Genomic DNA, 18,763 nt, shown 5'->3' on the forward strand with positions numbered 1-18,763 from the left:
GCTACATTTGTTACATTTGTTATAATGTAATACATTATATGAGAATAAATGATCCACTGGAGTCTACTGGTGGCAGCATGCAGGAAAGGCCCCCCCCACCCAGTAAAATGTGATGACTGTTACAGTTAGGTCTGCAAGGGGTTTCCATTACAAATAAAGTTTTCTAAATGCTTGTAACTTTTGGAAATGTTCCCCACATTTGGCTGTAGATCTGGCCTGTTCAGCTGGGGATATTTTTTGAAAGCTTGAACACAAACAGTTTAGCTGTTAACAGATGAAATGTAAGTAAAAAATATGCTTCCTGCTTCTTTAAAAAATGGAGTCTGGTTTAAAGAAAAAAAAAAAAAAGAATTACAGCTGAAAAGTCTCTGGTATGAACCCTGTTTTTGGAAAGGAAATAGTCTTCACCAAAGGGCGTGAACAGTCTCATTTCAAAGGAAATGGTTTTGATTTGTCTGAGGTTTTTATGAAATGCTCAGGACATGATCTGAAGCCCATTGACGTCAAAGGAAAGATTCATAGTGACTTCAATGGGCTTAGAATCAAGTGTGAACGGAGCATGGGCAGCTGTTTGAAGCTGTTGCATCACTGTGACCTATTTACAACCTGATTCCTAGAATGAATTTTGATTTGGCCTCTGGCATTGAGGTAGCAATTATAAGTCCAAAAGTAACTATAGGTGGAAAATCACCAATGAATTGTAATTTGTCCCTAGATGAAAATTTCCACCTCAAATTGTAGACAAGGTGAGAAATTCTGTTCTGAAACACTGACAACAGAGACTGGGATTTAGGGGTCATTTCAGAATTTTACTGATGCTGTAGATTATTAATTATCATAGCATCTGCCAGTCTATCAGCCACCTGAGATCTCTTCTGGGCAATAATGTTGTTCAGGCATGTGCTACTGAACTGGCTTCTATATGTTATTTTGTAGTTTTATAGTTTGATGAGATGAGCTGTGCACAGGAGGGCTGAAGGTTCATCAATGGTATTACATTTTAGGTGACTCCTTATGGATGTATGAGACTGTAGTTGGGTCAAGTACACATGCTTCTAAGGAAAAAAAAAATGATAATACAGACACAAACACCTTATTTTAATGCCTACTAGTGCATACAAATAATGCTTTGCTGAAAAAATTTAATAACCAGCATAGAATTGTGTCAAAGCAAGTTAATGATATTGCAGATATTTTCTGCTGGAGAAAAGTGAGTAAAACAGACTGAAGAATATCTATTTAGCAAAAAGTATATTTTGGTACTTAAATGTTTTTCAGGTGGAGAAGTGTCAAAGCACTGGAATCTCCACCTAGGATGGTGCTGCATCTTCAAGTGGAGGGATTTCCTAAGAGATCATATTAGCCAGGTGAGAATGGACAGACGGAGGGAAGAGACTGTTTCTTGATATCTAGCATGAATTTTTGTACTTTGTAATTTCATCTGGGGGTGACAGACAGCTGTCCTAAGATTGATTGGCCAGTGAGCTGCACTGTGAGACTTGTGAGGCTTGAAGTTGGGCTGGAGGGACAGTAAGCCAAGAGCAGGAAGCTACGGTTCTTCATGAAGGAGAAAGTTTTCCTGTGCTGAGTATATCTTGTTGGAGAGGGCATAGTATAAGACAGAAAAAATCTTCAGCACATCCTATCGCCATTACTGATTTTCCAAATTGATTATCCAATCTCTTCAGCTTTCTTTAAAATCTGCATACTGTATTGGCAGCAAAAATGACCACCACTTAACCAGGTATTGGAAAATATATGCAAAGTTTCTCTTAAATAGATGTTCTCTAATTGATCAAGAAAGACAAAAGGCATACTTTCATTTATTACCAATCAATTGGTAATCAAGAAGCAGTTAAAGTTCAGAATTAATCACTGCTGATGTTGAAGCACAAAACTGATAAAACTATGTAGTACTGGACAGTTGCTCATTCTGCATCCAATAATGATTTATTAAATTATTTTGATTTCTACTGCTAAAATATTTGGCTGTTGTGAGGACAAAAAAATGTATCTGCAGAGGACTACAGATCTGAGCTATAAAAAGTTACTAAGTGTACATTTCTTATATTATTAGACTTGCCAATCTCATTGTTCAAATAAATACTCCTTGCAAAGCTTACTTTTATAACATTTTCTTAATCCGATTTGCTTACGTTATTTTACTGGATACAAATGTAGAATCTCTACAAAGGACCTCAGTTCTGCTCTTTTTCTAGATATAATATTAATTATGTATATTTTATATATATATATATATATATATACACACATATATAAAAAATATATATATGTGTGTGTGTGTATTTTATTCTGCCATTGAGCAGATTCTTGTGAAGCAAACACCTGGTAGGGAAAGAACCCTCAACAGCCAAATTTTCTAAATGTTTCTATTTTGTTTGATTTTAATCATCTCTTAACAACTGACCTGCTTTCTCTTGGGACTAATAAAGTCTTACCAAAATGGTAAGACTCCTTGCTCCAACACTCCTTGCTATTCTTTTCCTTTAGGTGGACACAGTCAATTGATCTGTGTTGGACTGTGGGCTGAGAGTGTGATGTCATTTTCATGTTGCATTTGTGGATATTCAAAAGGATTATGTACAACCACATCTTGTGATACAGATGGGCAAAATTTAAGTCCTGGGTTCTACTTAAACTGCACTGTGTAATGTACAGTTGTTCCAGATCCAGTAACCAATTTAAAATTGAAAGTTAACTCATTACATTAGTAATATCATTGCCCTATGTGGTCATTTGTCAATGTTGCCATAAAAGACTAATGATTTGATAACTGAGGAGTATTTATTACAGCAGTAATTTGTATTGTTATATTATAAATAAGAGGGTGTTGGCATTTCTATAATAAATCCTATTTTCAGTGGTCTATTACTTGGTCATAAAAAAATCACCTTGGGCTGAATTAGATATATTGGATGTACAATAACAATAATACATTACAAAAATGTACGTTTAATCCAGTGAGTAATATGGCCTTGAAAAAAACTTAAATGTGCATTAAATTAATCATGGACATTATTTACATATAGATTGGAATATGTCCTTTGGATACTGTCAGTATTTTAAAACAGAGGTCTAAGGCTCTGATGCTCGTCTTATTTGTGCTGGATAAATCATATGTAACTTCATTGGTGTCAAGAGAGCTACTCCAGGGAAAAATGATCCCTGATGAAAAATATCTAGAACAAAATCAGCCACTGGATATAGCATTATTCAAAATCAGCTGTGTAGGACCAGCACAGGTAAGATGTAAGAAGCTGTCAAGCATTGTAAGCGTTGTCAGACTTTAAAAGACCTGTCAATGAATAAAAAGAAAAACTATAATTAGAGGATGACACTTGGCAATTTCTGTTTATCCTTGGCCAGGCTGCATCCAGACTGAAAAGCACTCAGCAACAATGAGGATGTCAGCATCACCCATTCCTGGGCATGAAGAAAGGAACTGGCCAACAGTGCTTCTTCCTGATGCCCCCTAGGTATGAATCCCAGAGAAGTGGATGAGGAGGTGTGGAAAGAAGATGGGCCCACAGAGATACCGAGCAACATCAATGCGGGTGGTGCACAGCATGTGCATTTTACTTACATGCTGTGGTGCACTGGAGGCATTGTGTCTCTCTAAGGTATAATCCCTTCCAGAGTTCCTCTCAGAGTGGTACAAATCCACATCACCCTTTAATTAACACTGTGCCTAGGAGGCACAACTGAGCCTTGAGTATAGCCACAGGCTTTACATGTACCTTAACTTGCAAATTGCAGATAAAAGTAGTTAATTTAAGCATAAACTGCTTTTTTTTTTTTTTTTTTAAAGACCCCGATTTACACATTGAAGGGAAAGTAATTATGTTTAACAGATGCTGTTAAAGAATATTTGATAATAATTAATAATTCAGATGGAAAACAAAATCAAAAAGAAATTCATGTCAGTTTAGAACTGAGGTCAAAACCTTAACCTCTGCAAGGAAGTTTTATCTATTCTATTCTCTGGTATGCTATACTATGCTATTCCATTCCATATTCCATTATTTATACTCCATGTATCATTGTAACATTGGAGCATCTTTCCAGCACACTGCATTAAGCAATATGAATACATTCCATCAATTGGTTGTTTCCAACAACTCAACACCCAGCAGTAGTGCAGAGCATTCTCCACAATAGTCTAACCACTGGATTTAATTTTTTAATCCAGACTTCATCACATTTTTTTTTCTTCTATACTAAAGAAGCAAACCCTAAGCAAATCTAATCCTGACATACCTCTACCCCTCCCTTCACCACCAACACGCCAGAGAAATGGGCTTCTATTTATAAGTGGCATTACACCCTCCTAGCCCTTTTTCTTGATTTTTTTTCTACAGAGCACAGAGAAGCAGAAGAAGGATGCTCACAACAAGACCAGGGCTTAAATATTTTGCTCATAATCACAGACAGACACCAGGGCGTAAGTGACATTTTTATGCTATACCAGTACATATCATGTGCGTCCACACCAATGATTCAAACAGTATGGTATTTCCACAAGTCTGGAGAGTGTCTGCTTAGTTGCTATTCATTTTGTTTGCTCAACAATTTTTATTCTACATTTTCTTCTCTTTCATCTAATAGTTACTAGCAAGTTTTAGCTTAAATAGGATTGTGGCCTGAAACACAAAATGTTCTCACTCTGCTATTCAATGTTTTTCATCTTTTAAAAAACACATTTCCAAAGATGAAAATGTCTTTTTTGGAGTCCACATCAAAAGAATGTTAGAAGTCATCAAAGAAAGTGGAGAGCAGAGCATGTGCTGTTCTAAGGATGGCTTCAATTCTCTCAAAATTAGGGGCCTGATCCTGCTGTCTCTGATATCAGTGGGAAAATTTCACTGACTCCTGCAGGTGAACAATTGGGCCCTGTAGCGTTAAAACACTGGCAGGTATTTCTAAGGGAAATGTGCAAGACATTTTTTTCCTGGACTTTAAAATACAAATGCACACAGCATAAGCCTAAAATTCTTGTGAATATGTTTCTTAGTTTTCTGATGGGAGAAAATGAATCAATCAGACTTTACACACAGTATACCGTGAGCTCTTCACCCTTCCTGAGCATCAGTATGCATTTAGTTTCTTTGTTTTTATCAAAGGAAGGTTTCAGCTGTAATGTTACTGTTACAGATCCTCAAGTTACCTGGCATTTCTTAACCTTTTTCACTTATAAACTTTTACTAAATGGCATCTATTTTTGCTGTTGTTTATAGCTTGTTTTCTATAAACTATAATGTAGTTTATAATGCGCAGCAAAAACAGTGAAGCAAGGTCTCTCATGGAGAAGATTCCCATTCTGGATGTTACTCTGGGCAGCATGGTCTGGTGGTTGGCAACCCTGCACGTAGTAGGGGGGTTGAAAATACAACTATGATCACTGAGGTCCCTTTCAAACCAGGCCATTCTATGACTCTGTGATTCTAAGTCTACTGCAGCCTTAACCAGTTCCCTACTGAAACATCTTCTGTTCTCTGCAACACCTCCTGTTTCCAAGCCCCTTCATGCCCTAGCTGGGCAAGTACTGTGCATTGGAGGTGGGCTGAGCATTGGTCAAAGTCCCCAGGCTGGTAGTCCAGACAGATGGCAGTTCACAGGATCTATACTGGGCTGCATTACAGCCTTTTTGTTCTGCAGGTGGGCTAACTTTTCTCCCTGTAACAGCCTTCACAAAAGACCAGCCATAATGCCAGACCAAACAGTCATCAGAGTGCAGAAACTCCTCCCTGCTATGCATCTCTGAGGGCAAGGGAGTGCCAGAACCAGGAATCACACTCTTCCTGCAAATGTATGCAATCCACAAGTACAGGTTATTCCATCTTAATGGATGGGAAGCTCAGTTTGAACTTGCATCTAGTGGGCTTGCAGGTCAGTGCATAGCTGTCTTGGAACAACCATCAGCTAGAGCTGAGCCAATAATTAATACTTTTGAGATCACAACTAAGGAAACAGGAAAATGAGTTTTTGAAAGAAAAATTTGCTGAAGTCCATGGGTCTCTAGTTTGACAAATTTTCTATCTTGGGTCCCAGATTGGGTGAGACAGTGTACATTCATTGTGATGAAAGACATAAATAAACATTCACAACATTAAAAAAATGAAATAATTATTTTACTGAGGCTTTTGACTACGTTGGCTTCATGTATTTGTGTGGGGAGTGATCTAATCTTCCATCCAAAACAGAAACGATCTCTTATGGCATGCCTGATAATTTAGAGTCTTCTCGGCTTTTTGAATTATGCTACTGTATGTAGCTGAAAATTGTTTGATAAGCATCACTAAGTGGTCTGGCTTTAAACCAAGCCTGTCATCTAGTGGAGTGCTATGCTATTCCAACTTTAATCTAGATAACTGGCACACATAAAATAAGGAAACACAAATATGACACAGCTGCAGCTAGTCTGGCGGAGCTAAAATGCTTAACGGTGTTTTATGCCTGTAATATAAGGCTGCTTACTAATGGAAGAATCCTAAAAGAGTGACAATCAGATTGCCTTTGATATAACTGGTTATAAAAATGTTTGAGATTTAGTATTTATGGTGCCTGCAGGTTACAATAAAATGCTTCTTATATTATGACTTTAGTAGACATCAAAAATGCTGTATAACTATGGGCAAACTTCACCAATAACAGCCCAAAACATGTGTTGCAAGCTAGGTTTGCAGCAGAGCATGAGTTAATTATCAACAGTTTACAGAAGAGCTTCTGACATAACTAAGACATTATAGTGGTTTGTTGCACAATCCGTGTGCCCTTTCTGAATAATATATCTGAATGTGCCAGGAAAGCACAGTGTATGCATTAAATGTACTGCATAAGAGTCAGTGCAGTAAATTAAATAAACAGTGTATGATCCAAGTGCTTTTGTCAATAATGCATTGATTATAATGCCACATACTGTACTAAAGATCTAATAAATACAAAATGTCAGCTGGATAACTAGAGCATAAGAATATGTTAAGTTCTGGCACTTGAGGCAAATATAAACAACCTTATTTGTGCTCTAGGAGTAAAGGATTTTCCCCTCAGGAAAAAAAAATATACACTATCACTTACCCTACGTTTGAAAACAGGAAGCAGGTGCTCAGAAAAGAAATAGAGATCTGCTTCAATTATGGATTGAGAGACTAATATGGGGAAAAATCAAATGAGAGTAGAAGAAACAGATGATCAGAAAAGGAAACCATTAATTATTTGTTCAGCCAGTGTTATATACACCTGAACTTGGGTAATAGGACATGGCATATACCTAGTGTCTCAAGAAGTTTGCCTGCAAAGGTATAATATGCAGCTGTGGTTACAGCACTGCACAGAAAGTGCTGAAATAATAGCTGATTTAACATGGCATGCCACTGGGATGTGGCTTTGGCTCCTTGTTTGTGTTAAATGTAAGAATATTGTACATAGTTGAGTAAATGCCTGTGCATAGGTGTGCTCTCGAGGGACGGTATCATCTTGCTGTCCATGAAATGGTTTTCTGAGATGAATGGCCCAACCTGAACAATGATGTAACCTCTACAGCTCACAAAGACTGCACAGAAAAACTCAGGCTCTGTTGACTCGGTACCACCAGCAGATGAGAAAACTTCTTCCCTGACTGTACAAATACAAATCACATAATTTATTCAAAATACTAATATCTGTGAACCAGCTTGGATAAGACAAGGCAAAAATATCCAGGATGGCTGCTGGCAGCAGGTTCCAGCACTGTGGCTCAGCTAGCTGACTTGCCCTTGAAAAATGTGCAACTTTATACAGAAATTCTCTCTAATGTTTTCTTGTAGCTGTTAGGAAGTGTCACCAGATATATTCAGGGATAGTGTGCTTTTCTTTTTTTTGTTTGGTCCTCCAAAATAACCTTTATGAAACCTCACATATTTCCAAACTACGTCAGGATTTAGGGCTGCAACTGATAATCATTTGTGACTAATTAGATTTAGGAAAGGATGTCACAGAATTAGGCTGATGATCAGCTTGCAGTTTGTGTCTGCTAACTCTGTACAAAGACGGCATTCTCATTTTTATGACCCAATCACACAAATAAAAGTCCAAGAAGCTGAAGGTCTGACTATTCAGGAGAGACTGATCCAGAAATTGAACCATTTGAGAAAGTGTGAAATTTTAAGCATTTGAATAGTTCTGTTGACTTCAACCTACCCTTGTGTTGTGTCAGATCAGTCTTAGGCCAGAGAGAGATATCTGTGAGAATACAACTGCCAAATACACTGCATATGCCATGCAATTGTTTCTTTTGTACCTGAGTATGAGTTGTGCATCTGTTTGGAAACCAGACTGCTAATGTAGAAGAGCAGCATATTTCCTTAATTAGAAATACATAGCAGATGTATCTCAGGTCTTACTAAAGATCAGGCTTTCTTTTTCTATGGTTTGTGCATTTACTCAGAAATTATGCGCTCCCTACCTTTAAAATGGAAAGAAAAAAGTAAAAAATCTGATATTATGTCCTTTTGAACACACAGACATGAATGTATTTTATGGTTAAGCTAAGCATGTGTTGTAAAACAGATCAAAAACTGATTACTTGCAAGGATGGGTAACAGTATGTGGCTTAAGTTTAGGCAAGCACGTAATTGTGTAATGAAATCACTTAAATCTATTGGGAAATGCATTTTCCTTTCACCCTTGGAAAAACTGATCTGCTCAGATTTTTATACTGAGGTTTTTACTCCTGTTTCCTTAGCCCTCTTCCATACCCTCTCGCCTTTTCTGCTGGGTCTACAGCTTTTACATGTCTCTCCATGACTCTCTTCCTTTTGTCTGCCTCCTCAATGGCTCCAGAGTCCTAAAGAAATGTTCAGCTTTGAAGACTGGCCTAAAAAAATGGTAATTTTCCAGACAAAGGCCAGGTGTTACTTCCGATTCATACAGTATGCATCTCTATTATCCTGCGGGTCAGCTCCTGCCGTGCCTGCTCCATGGGTGTTCTGACTGCGTAAGGCCTGTGAGATTTGCCCCGTGTGACTGAACTGCAGATGGCACTTTCATAGCTCCTATTTTAGCAGCAGTCAATTTTCTAAACTTTCCCAATATCAAGTTACAAGGTGATTTCTGTGTCACAGCCTCACAGCTTTCTCATGCCAACCAGAGGAAGAAACATAGCATCCGCAGCGAGAAAATGGGGTCGGGGATGAAAGCCCCAACCACATCAGCAGGGTGACCATCAGCATGGCTCTGGTCTGCCCAGTCCCTGTGCTGAGTCCCATACCCACAAAAGCTTTATAACTCAGGGGACAGCAGGTTCTGCCGCTCCAGGGAGTATGGAACTTGTCTCACTGTGCCTTTCCCTACTGCCTTTGGGAAGACTGGATGTCAGTTCTCAAAAGAACTTCAGTAGGAGAGGGGATCCAGTCTTTGCATAGCAGACTTCCCCAAGCACACCGCTAGCGTACAGCTCCAGCATCACAGTGCAAGCAAAGGGCCTTGCATCTGTTCACACGCACCCTGTCACACTTGCCTGGGTTTCCAAACTACTTGTGGAGGCATGATCATCTGTGTGCATATATCTTCCAAGCAAGGTCAGCCACTTCAAGCAAACAATGAGTTTGGGATCACTGTTTGCTCTCAGGACAGATTATTTTTCTCTATTTCCACATCAGAATAAGATAAAAAGGAAAAACAACCCGCCCTTTGTCAATACACTGAATCCAAACCAAACTAACACATTTAATTTCTGCCAGGAAACAAAGTCAAATTACGATTTCTAAATAAATCACTTCTGGAGTCACTATTCTGGAATTTTGCCTCCCTCTCCTGCACTGTAACTGTGTGTCTTAGATGTAACTGTCTTAAAGAAGTACAATTATCTGCAGCTATTTAGGAGAAGTTAAAAACGAAATTTCTTTAAATGATTTGAATACTGTTGGAATTCCCTGAAGCTAGAAACTGATAAATAAGCCAGAACTATCCTTCTGAATTCTAGTTGAACCAAATTCAGTCATTCATTTTTATGTGTATGTGATAATTAGGAATCAGTCCCTCTCATGTGGTAATGATCGAAAGCTGTGTGTCAGCTTCTGTGATGGCTGGATCAGGCCCAGGATACTTACGGCAATCTTTTACTTAATCAAATGCCTTATTACACACTGGATAAACCTACAACACTATGTGATGAATTTAATGCATGAATTTAATAGTTTCATGATTCTTACACGGCAGTTGAAGAACAGAATTAAAATTGTACATTAGACATTCCTTAATCTTTAATTTGATGTTATATATCTTTATTATGTGATTTAACTACATCAATGCATTGGAACGTATCATGCTATCTAAAGGCTCAATATGAAAAGCAAAAGGAAATAGAGAAAAATGGTCTTAAGATTGAAACAGCAGAAATAAATAACTCATTTCATTAGAAAAGAGAAAGCTTGAACACAGATTATGCTGAAAGCCACCCTATATGAGCCCTTATCAGTTATGGGGAGAATCAAAGCAAGGCAAAAAAAGGTGATGAAGTAAAATGGCTAACAGTAATGAAGGCTTTGTGGAAACAGAGACTCAGTAGGCAAGGCAACTGTTAAATCTGTGAGAGCAACTGGGGATGGGTTCAGATATTAAATAGAAGATAAAGGTTACAATTAAACCTAAACCTCAGCAAAATCATGCTTCAAATGTAAGACAGACAATGGCTTTGTGCTGCTTTGAATGCAGGTACTCACATTTTTTGCTGAAGAGGTTGAGGCAAGACCAGCAGCTGAGCCCAGGACAGCAACCCACAAGTTCTCAGCTTGACCCAATACTCTGACTGTTGGGCCTTCAAGCCTGTGTTTGGATTGCATTGCAGTCAAGGAAGTCAGGGTGAGCCTTCACATGAATCTGTTGAGCAGAACAGAAATGGACACAATTACAGTCTTGATCACCTGCATTTAAAGCACTGAAAATGACAATGATATCAGACCTGTTGTTATAAGGTTTTGAACATCTAAACACTATTTCACAACTTTTTTTTTTTTCCTTTCCAAAGTGAGTTTTTATAGTTTAGCCATTCATCTAATGAAACACGAATTTAACTTGTCAACGCTGACAGACTGTTAACTATATCAGCAATGATGAAGCTTCTATAACATTAACCTTTCAAAAAATAAAACTGCAATAATGATGTTGTTTCCTTTAGACCTTTCAGATCACTTACAAATTATCTGGATCTCCTACTGTTTATTTGTTTTTACTTTAGATTGTTGCCCCAAGCATTTAAATAATTATAATAAAATAATAATAGAATTAAGATTAGATAAATTAAGTGGAAATGAAACTGAATACATTTTCCATGACAGCTGGCAAGTCCCATTCTGTGACTGCTCAGAAACAAAACCAGAATTTTTATGACAGTAAACAATAAGGCGGTCTTGTACAGGATGTAACCCAATGCTCAAGAGGAGCCGTGTGCAAGTGACACATCAACAAAACAAACTTGTTTCATTTATGAACTGTTAATTACCATAACTCACATAATCATGGACATCTGTTTCCCCTTTCTCATATATGTACATATATCCAAATAATTACTGCTATATTGGTCAGAAGAGCAAACACAGTATAATGACAAACAATATATAACATATAGGTATATATATGTATTTATGTTTTCTATCTATCTGTCCATCTATATGTGCACATCTCTGTCTTATTTATCTATGTATCACCCTGAAGGTTATTTTTTATTTCTTAAACTTCAATTCCAAGCAATAAGTAGAGGTGCTTCTGTAGCTGGAGAGGCATTTGGCAGAAAAATCAAAATTTAAATGTCTCAACACAGTATCTTTTGTGATGATTGTTCTAAATCATTTTTAAAGGATTTTTTTCAGCTATACTGTTGAGGATTATCTTTAAATAGTTGCACCATATATGAAATTGTACACGAGAAATGAATTTAAGGGAAATGAATTGCTGCTCCATATTCAGTCATATCTAAAAGACTGTTAAGGATATGTCTTTGTGATTTTAATGTTTACATATTTACTGTATTTTACTGTATTTCATCCTTTGAAAAATTCAAACTTAGATTGAGAAAACTCAGTTCCAGGATTGTTATTAATTTGTGAAAATGTTCTACTTTGAAAAATACCTCTACAAGATTTAGAAAAAAAAATACTTGCCAATTATAATTCTTCAATATGTTCACAAAAAAAATTAATTACTTCTTTAATTTCATGTATTTTCAAGTACATTAAGGAACAAAGCTCTTATTTGGGACAAACAAACCACAGTGAATGTTTCTCATTAATGCAATGATACATTTAATTATTTAAATATTTTTAGCTTATCTGGAAATATTCTTTATATATATGTACACTCAACATTTCAGTTTGATAATGAAGCTCCAACTGAAGCTTTGTATTCCTAAGATGCTATTGATTCTGCAAAACACGCATTGTGGGTTAGGTAATAGTTTGAAAATATTAAAGCTGGATTACTTTTTCCAATTGCTTTTTGAAGTAACAATTTTGAACCTGTTAGCCTAGCTTCTCACTATCAGATTATAAATTCTTATACTTCCAAGGTGTTCAGCCCTTACGCTTCTCTGCATACATCCAAGGAATGGAACTCTAGGATCTTCCCTTTCCAAATGCAAGCCCAGTGTAAACTCCAGATCTATCTTTATACCCAAAGAAGCTACAGACCATAAAAACTACATTTCTTGACTACTCAGTCTTTTATTCTGTGATTGACATCACCCAGTACCAGATGTTACAAAGGAGGAAAACTCCCAAACCTACACTTTGTTATAAACCACTGGACTTTTCTTCCCCATTAGCCAGTGTAGCAAATTAATCTGTCCTGTGATCAGAATATTTTGTTGGGTTTTTCTTTTCCTCTGTAACATGTATCTGTTTTCAATCTCTAGTGTAATAATTCAGTAATGCACTCATTTGAATCCTGTGAAACTATTTACATACTGTACTTCTGTTGTATTTCTTTAGAGAAAAGAAAACTCAAAGGACTACCACTCAGAAAGTCAAATCATCAGTCCACAGTCTCACTGTGCCTATAGAATTAAGGGACAAATTCTCTGCTGTTATACACTGGTCCAGGAGGAGGCTGATGACAAAAGGGATGGAGGGAATGATTGGAAAATAATGACATACTTTACCAGTCTGCGTCTCCTGAGGAAGAGGCTCTTTGTTTCACAACAGTAAATTGTTTCTCTGCCTTCACATCCAGCATCAAAAGTCTGGTATATGCTAGAAACAACAGACATTATTTGAGGTAATCTTGAGGTCTCTAAGAGCCAAAGAAGTTGCACAGGCAAAGTCCTGAAGCCTCTCTCCCACCCTGCCCCACAAATTGAAAGTGTTTTAAGCTAAGGGCTGGTAGAGTAAGGAAAATAAAATATGTCTGGATATTAACTGGTCTCTTTGACCCAATTAAGAGTAATTCTCTGATATATCCTGTATGCTGCACACTTTATAGCCATGGAAATTCAAATTAATTCCAGGGAAATCAAAGTTGCTTTAGAGTGATGGAAACAGATTATTATTATTTTTTTTCATGATAAAACTCATCCCAAGTAATACTGGTACTAAGTACGGCATAAGATCATGTATTTTAAAATGTAGTGCCTCCTATGAGCATTCTTCTGAATGTTTTATCTTTTCCTTAAAAAATTGCCATATTAGAAATAATTATTTTTTTTTCCCTAGCACCTGCTTAATCTTTTGTTCCATAGATAATTTCTCATTACCCAGGTGTCCTCTTATGGACACAGAAAGATTGGGCTCAGTTTAAGTGTGAAATAATCCTGTTGCTTCTATCTGAGAATGAATGAGCCTGGGATTAGATCAGATAAAACACACTTGAGATAAAGTGCACAAGGTGGATTATATGGGAAAAGAGGATTTAGTGAAGAACATATCCACAACTTTTTGTTAACATAGAGAATGGTAGCTTTTGTAAGCAACATTTATGGAAACTCAACTGAAGGTTTAAAAGCTATGTCTTTTGTTGTACATTTTTCTGCATACATTTGCTTTGTAGTTGGTAGCTTTAACTTTGGAAGCCATGCTGGGCCTTGACTCATGCTCATTTTGTTTAATGAAAAGCTAAGGATGTACTTTTACTCATAGATTCTTGTTTTGTTTTCTTTGAAGTTTATTAAGCTATCCAGTAAGATGGGAGGTTCATTAGGTTGTTATTATCACGGCCACAAATTAAGCATCAGTTCCCTGGGGAGTTATAAGCTTCAAGTGGATGTCAGAGCCATACTTATTACAATATTTACTTAATTAACAAGTTGCTGCTTCTTGTCATATAAAATACAAACATGGACACTGCTGTCCATATTAGTCAGATACTCTCCACCTGCTGAATGTTTAAGATCCACTCATCCCGTTTAAGAACTCCTATAAAATATTTAACTTTTTTTTTCTTGTTATGTGATCATTTAAAATGGTTAACCAAGAATAATTAAGAACAATAGCACTTAATTCAAACATTATATGAAATCAATCAATTACGATTGATTTTGGTTCTATATGTCAGAACATTGGTAGTTTCAAATACTGATAAAAACACTTCAAAATTAGCCAATTATGATTTGCCAAAGCACCTTGAAAGTCAGTATGTGAGGGGTGCTTTGTCAAGTAGCTGGCTGGAGAACACTGGAGATAAGAGCTCTCCTAAAAGCAGCTCAGAAGTAATGATAACGATCTGTAATAAAATCCGGTTTTTCAAGGCTGCAGCGCAGATGTGTCATCACAAATGTCTGAAAGTCATTCATCATTATATAGTTGAGCTTTTCCACCTCCTTAGTGCTTTAATTATACAATGCTGTTAGTTTTAGAATTACCAAATCTTCCCCTGTTGAGTCTTCTGAAGATGTCAAGTCATATAAAACAAAAATGTTATTTTCTCTTCTCAGATATGACTTCTGTGAACAGATATGACTATTAGGAGGATGTCAACACCACAGAACAATATCTGTATTTTTTTGAGAAATGTGTGCCCATTTTTACTTCAGAGGTTGCACTATGCAGTACGTTATCATCTGTCAAACTTACCATTAATATGCTATCTACCATATCACTCATACCACACTGAAGAACCTTCTTTTTTGTATCCTGTTTTTATATCTTATCAATTTACCACTCACTCCACCAGTAATGGTCCACTCTAGCAGCCCTTTTCCCTGTAGGAAAATCCTGTAAATACTTACCTTTGGTGAATCTTGATCTGGAGAGACCCATCACTTTCCTAGCTGAGGAAAGAATGCAAGCTTCTAGTGCCAGGTTCATTTTCTGGTTCTTCTATCCCAGTGAAAAGTCGGCTTGATGAAGTAGTCACCTGCCAATGGACAGGAGCTCTGAAATTAAAAATATTACTCTCTTGTTTTGAAAATGACAACACGAATCATTGAAGCTAAGTAAAAACCAACACCATTTTCCAGCCTGAATGAGTCAAGATGATTCTCATTTGCTTTGGTAGGGCCCTTTAAACCGCTCTCAAGTAAGATATAAGCCTTATATTTATACTCTCTGAAAAGATGCATCTAATAATTTCTTATTCAGTTCTACAAGTCAAAGACTTCAAAATATTTACAAAAGTAATTTACAAAAAATCTAAAAATTTTGCAAAAATTTAAATATTTTTCAAGAGAAATAATTTGAAATGCTGAAAAAAAGGGATTAGTTTCCGTCTTGCATCTTACAATAATTAAACACAAAACAGCATTTCAGTCATCGTGCTGCACCATAACTTTGCATAGGAGCAGACAATAGTAAAGTTATTTATAATTAGTTATATTAGTTATAAAGATATGACTCTTGCTTACTCAGAATTGGTTGGAGACTCCAAAATGTATCCTAGTTCTGGAAAGGAAAACAATGTTTTCTATAATCCAGAAATAATGATTACAAATTAATAATGAAATTATTCTCTGGTGAATTTTTTTTCTTCTACTATTCCTTGAAATAGATTTGTGATTAAAAATAATCCTCTGTAATTATATCCACAGAGCTGTTTAAGCTTTTTATCACCACTAATGATAATATGGTCATGCTTTCTATGAAAAGTGTATTTCTCAACATGATGTGCTGTAAACAACGTGTCTTTAGGCTATTTTTGACCTTTAACCAATGGGAAAGGTCTGTCTAGTTGATCTCATCTAAATACACAGCAGGTACAAGGAATTAAACCAATTTAGTTTGAGTCCTGGTACAATATCAAGTATCAGACAATGCCTTCCAAAAGGAAATACTTAACAAGCTTGTAATCCTCTATTATATTTATCCATACAAAGTGGTTAAGAACAAAACAAAGAAAAATAACAAGCAAGCAAACAAACAAACACAACAAAAACGAACCCTGAGCTATGCTCAGCAGACTGGAATCCCAAGCAGAAATCTGTGTCATCATGTAGTTTGTAAAAGTTGGCGAGGAGCGCTGCTACGAGCAAATTATAAGTAAACAATCCAATCTGGACCTATACTGTGTCAGACTGCTTGTACGGTAATACAAGAAAAGTAAAACACTACATTGCTGGCACCAGCAGCCTCCAGATATTTGCGTGATTTTCAGAGTGAACTGTACTTTTCACTGGAAGAACAATGAGATTGCTAATCCAAAAGAAACATTAAAACATCAAAAACAAAGCTTTAAAAACAACAACAGCAAAAGGATACCCACACATTAATAGGCCCTTTACAGCACAAGTATAATTTAAAGAGAATTTTGCTTTTAGTATGGATATAGGTCCCAGTCCCACCATTCTGGCTCTACCTCCTCGCTGAGACAGAGCCTGATGTTTCTCCCAGGCAGCTGCACTTCATGAAGAATCACAGAATCATGAAGGTTAGAAAAGAACTCTAAGATCATCTAGTCCAACTGCCTACCTCCCACCAATACTGCCCACTGACCATATCCCTCAGTACCGCATCTCAATGGTTCTTGAATACCTCCATGGATGGTGACTCCAGCAACTCCCTGGGCAGCCTCTGCCAATGCACCACTACTCTTTCTGAGAAGTTTTTTCTAATACCCAACTGCCCATCCAGGAGCTGAAGTCCACACCCTTCATTTACCAAGCAGCATTAACAAGAAAATGTCTATTTTTGCATGAGATGCTGGAGGATATGGTGTCATCAGGTGAAGAATGGGTGTTCCTGAGATTTCATGAGAAAAAAATGGTTACTTGCCAGAAATTGTCCAATACAAGGGGACAAGTTAAGAGTGAATTTGACCCAGAGCAATCATGAAGTTCAGGGTGCAGTTTTGTCTTCCAAACCAAAGTTTGTAGACACCCATAGTGGGGGATGACCACTGTCCCCCAAAAGCACCCAGGCTTTGCCAAGAAGAAGCAAAAAGATGCTTTGGAATGTAAAAAAAAAGATGCCTTTGGATGCTTTACTTTGGAATGTACATATGTAACAGAGTGTGAAGTTCAGTAATTCCACTGTTGTTTCAGTGATGTTCAAATAAGCCAAAATGTAGTAAATACTGCTTTTTGCATTGTTTTGGCCAATTTTACTCATCAGAAACAGCTCCTGAAAAATTTCCCTGTCCTTCTCTGACCATTCCTGCTACTGAAATTTTCATTGGGTAAAAATTGGTCTTGGGGCAACCTAAACATTGTTTTGGAAAAATTGGAATTTGTTATTATTATTATTTTTTTTTAATGTTAAGAGAATTACCTAATAGTGTCATTATTTATTGGTGTCTCTTTAGAGAATATTCAAATGCTTAAAACTGGAAATTGAGCATAATGTAAGCCACTATAGAGCAGATGCCAAGCTTGAAGTGCTCTTAGGAATACATATACCACGTTTTAATTTCAACTCCTATTATTATACTAACTAGTCACAAAATGGCTTCCTATTTATGCAATATGTTATCTGTAATGTCACTTAAATTGAATAGATGAGTGCCTTCTAATAATGTATGTTTACTTCATGAACTTGTAGGCAATTACATTGTAATTATGTCTTTTGTAGGTCCTTTTTTTGCTGACACATAGTGCACCAGTGCATTTTAAGTGTAATTGCAGTTCTCTCTACCATTTAGGAAAGCTGAACATTGTTCAAGGTTTGTAAATTACCTACTCTTAGACCATAGGCAAGTAGGCAAATTAAATGGCAGTGTCAGTAATATTATAATGTAAATTGGTGCCAAGCATAATCCAAGGTAGGAGCATTTTTACAGAACAATACTTACGTTGCATCTCAAAAACTGCAGCGGAAAAAGCAGACACTCCCAAACTTGCCAAAGTGCATGTTTATGATACCTGAAAAATACATGCAACATACAGCCTACATAACCATTGACTAACTATGTAAAGAGATGAATGTATATTTACATGCACATAGTTTGCCCAACTGGATTATACAGCCATCCTATGAAGTGAAATGTATGCCCAAATGCCTGTCTGTCTGAATGTCATTCCTGCTTCTTTGGAACGATGAGAAAGAAGAGAATACTTTCCCAGCAGCCTGCAATGTCTTAGAGGGAAGGATGAAGACAGACCATTCTCAGGATGAAATCTCTATCATCCCTATTCCCTTCTTGCAAGGAAGGAAGCAACAAGCCTCTTTGACCATGCTTATTCCTAACTTTTTCCTTGGATAAAGTCATGATCCCAGTGAGGACTCACAATAGCGTGGCACAGAAGGACAACTGTATGTTCTTCTCACAGTTTTAGCTTCTCAGCAAATCCACAGAATAGATCCCCACATAAACTTGAGGCCCCAAGATCCTTGCAGCAGAATAAAACCTT

General features: G+C 36.8%; 1 long non-coding RNA gene across 1 annotated transcript in view; it reads right to left on the reverse strand.

Annotated features, from left to right (window-relative positions):
• Positions 1-18,763, reverse strand: part of LOC107318292 — a 108,135-nt gene that overhangs the window by 20,055 nt on the left and 69,317 nt on the right. The window contains exons 13-16 of the long non-coding RNA XR_004308396.1: positions 18,205-18,274; positions 15,212-15,339; positions 13,146-13,241; positions 10,719-10,875 (exon numbers count right to left, since the gene is read on the reverse strand). This is a non-coding gene — a long non-coding RNA (uncharacterized LOC107318292). The remainder of the gene's footprint in view (positions 1-10,718; positions 10,876-13,145; positions 13,242-15,211; positions 15,340-18,204; positions 18,275-18,763) is intronic.

This window comes from Coturnix japonica, chromosome 9 (assembly GCF_001577835.2).
Source record: "Coturnix japonica isolate 7356 chromosome 9, Coturnix japonica 2.1, whole genome shotgun sequence".
Lineage (NCBI taxonomy): Eukaryota > Metazoa > Chordata > Aves > Galliformes > Phasianidae > Coturnix > Coturnix japonica.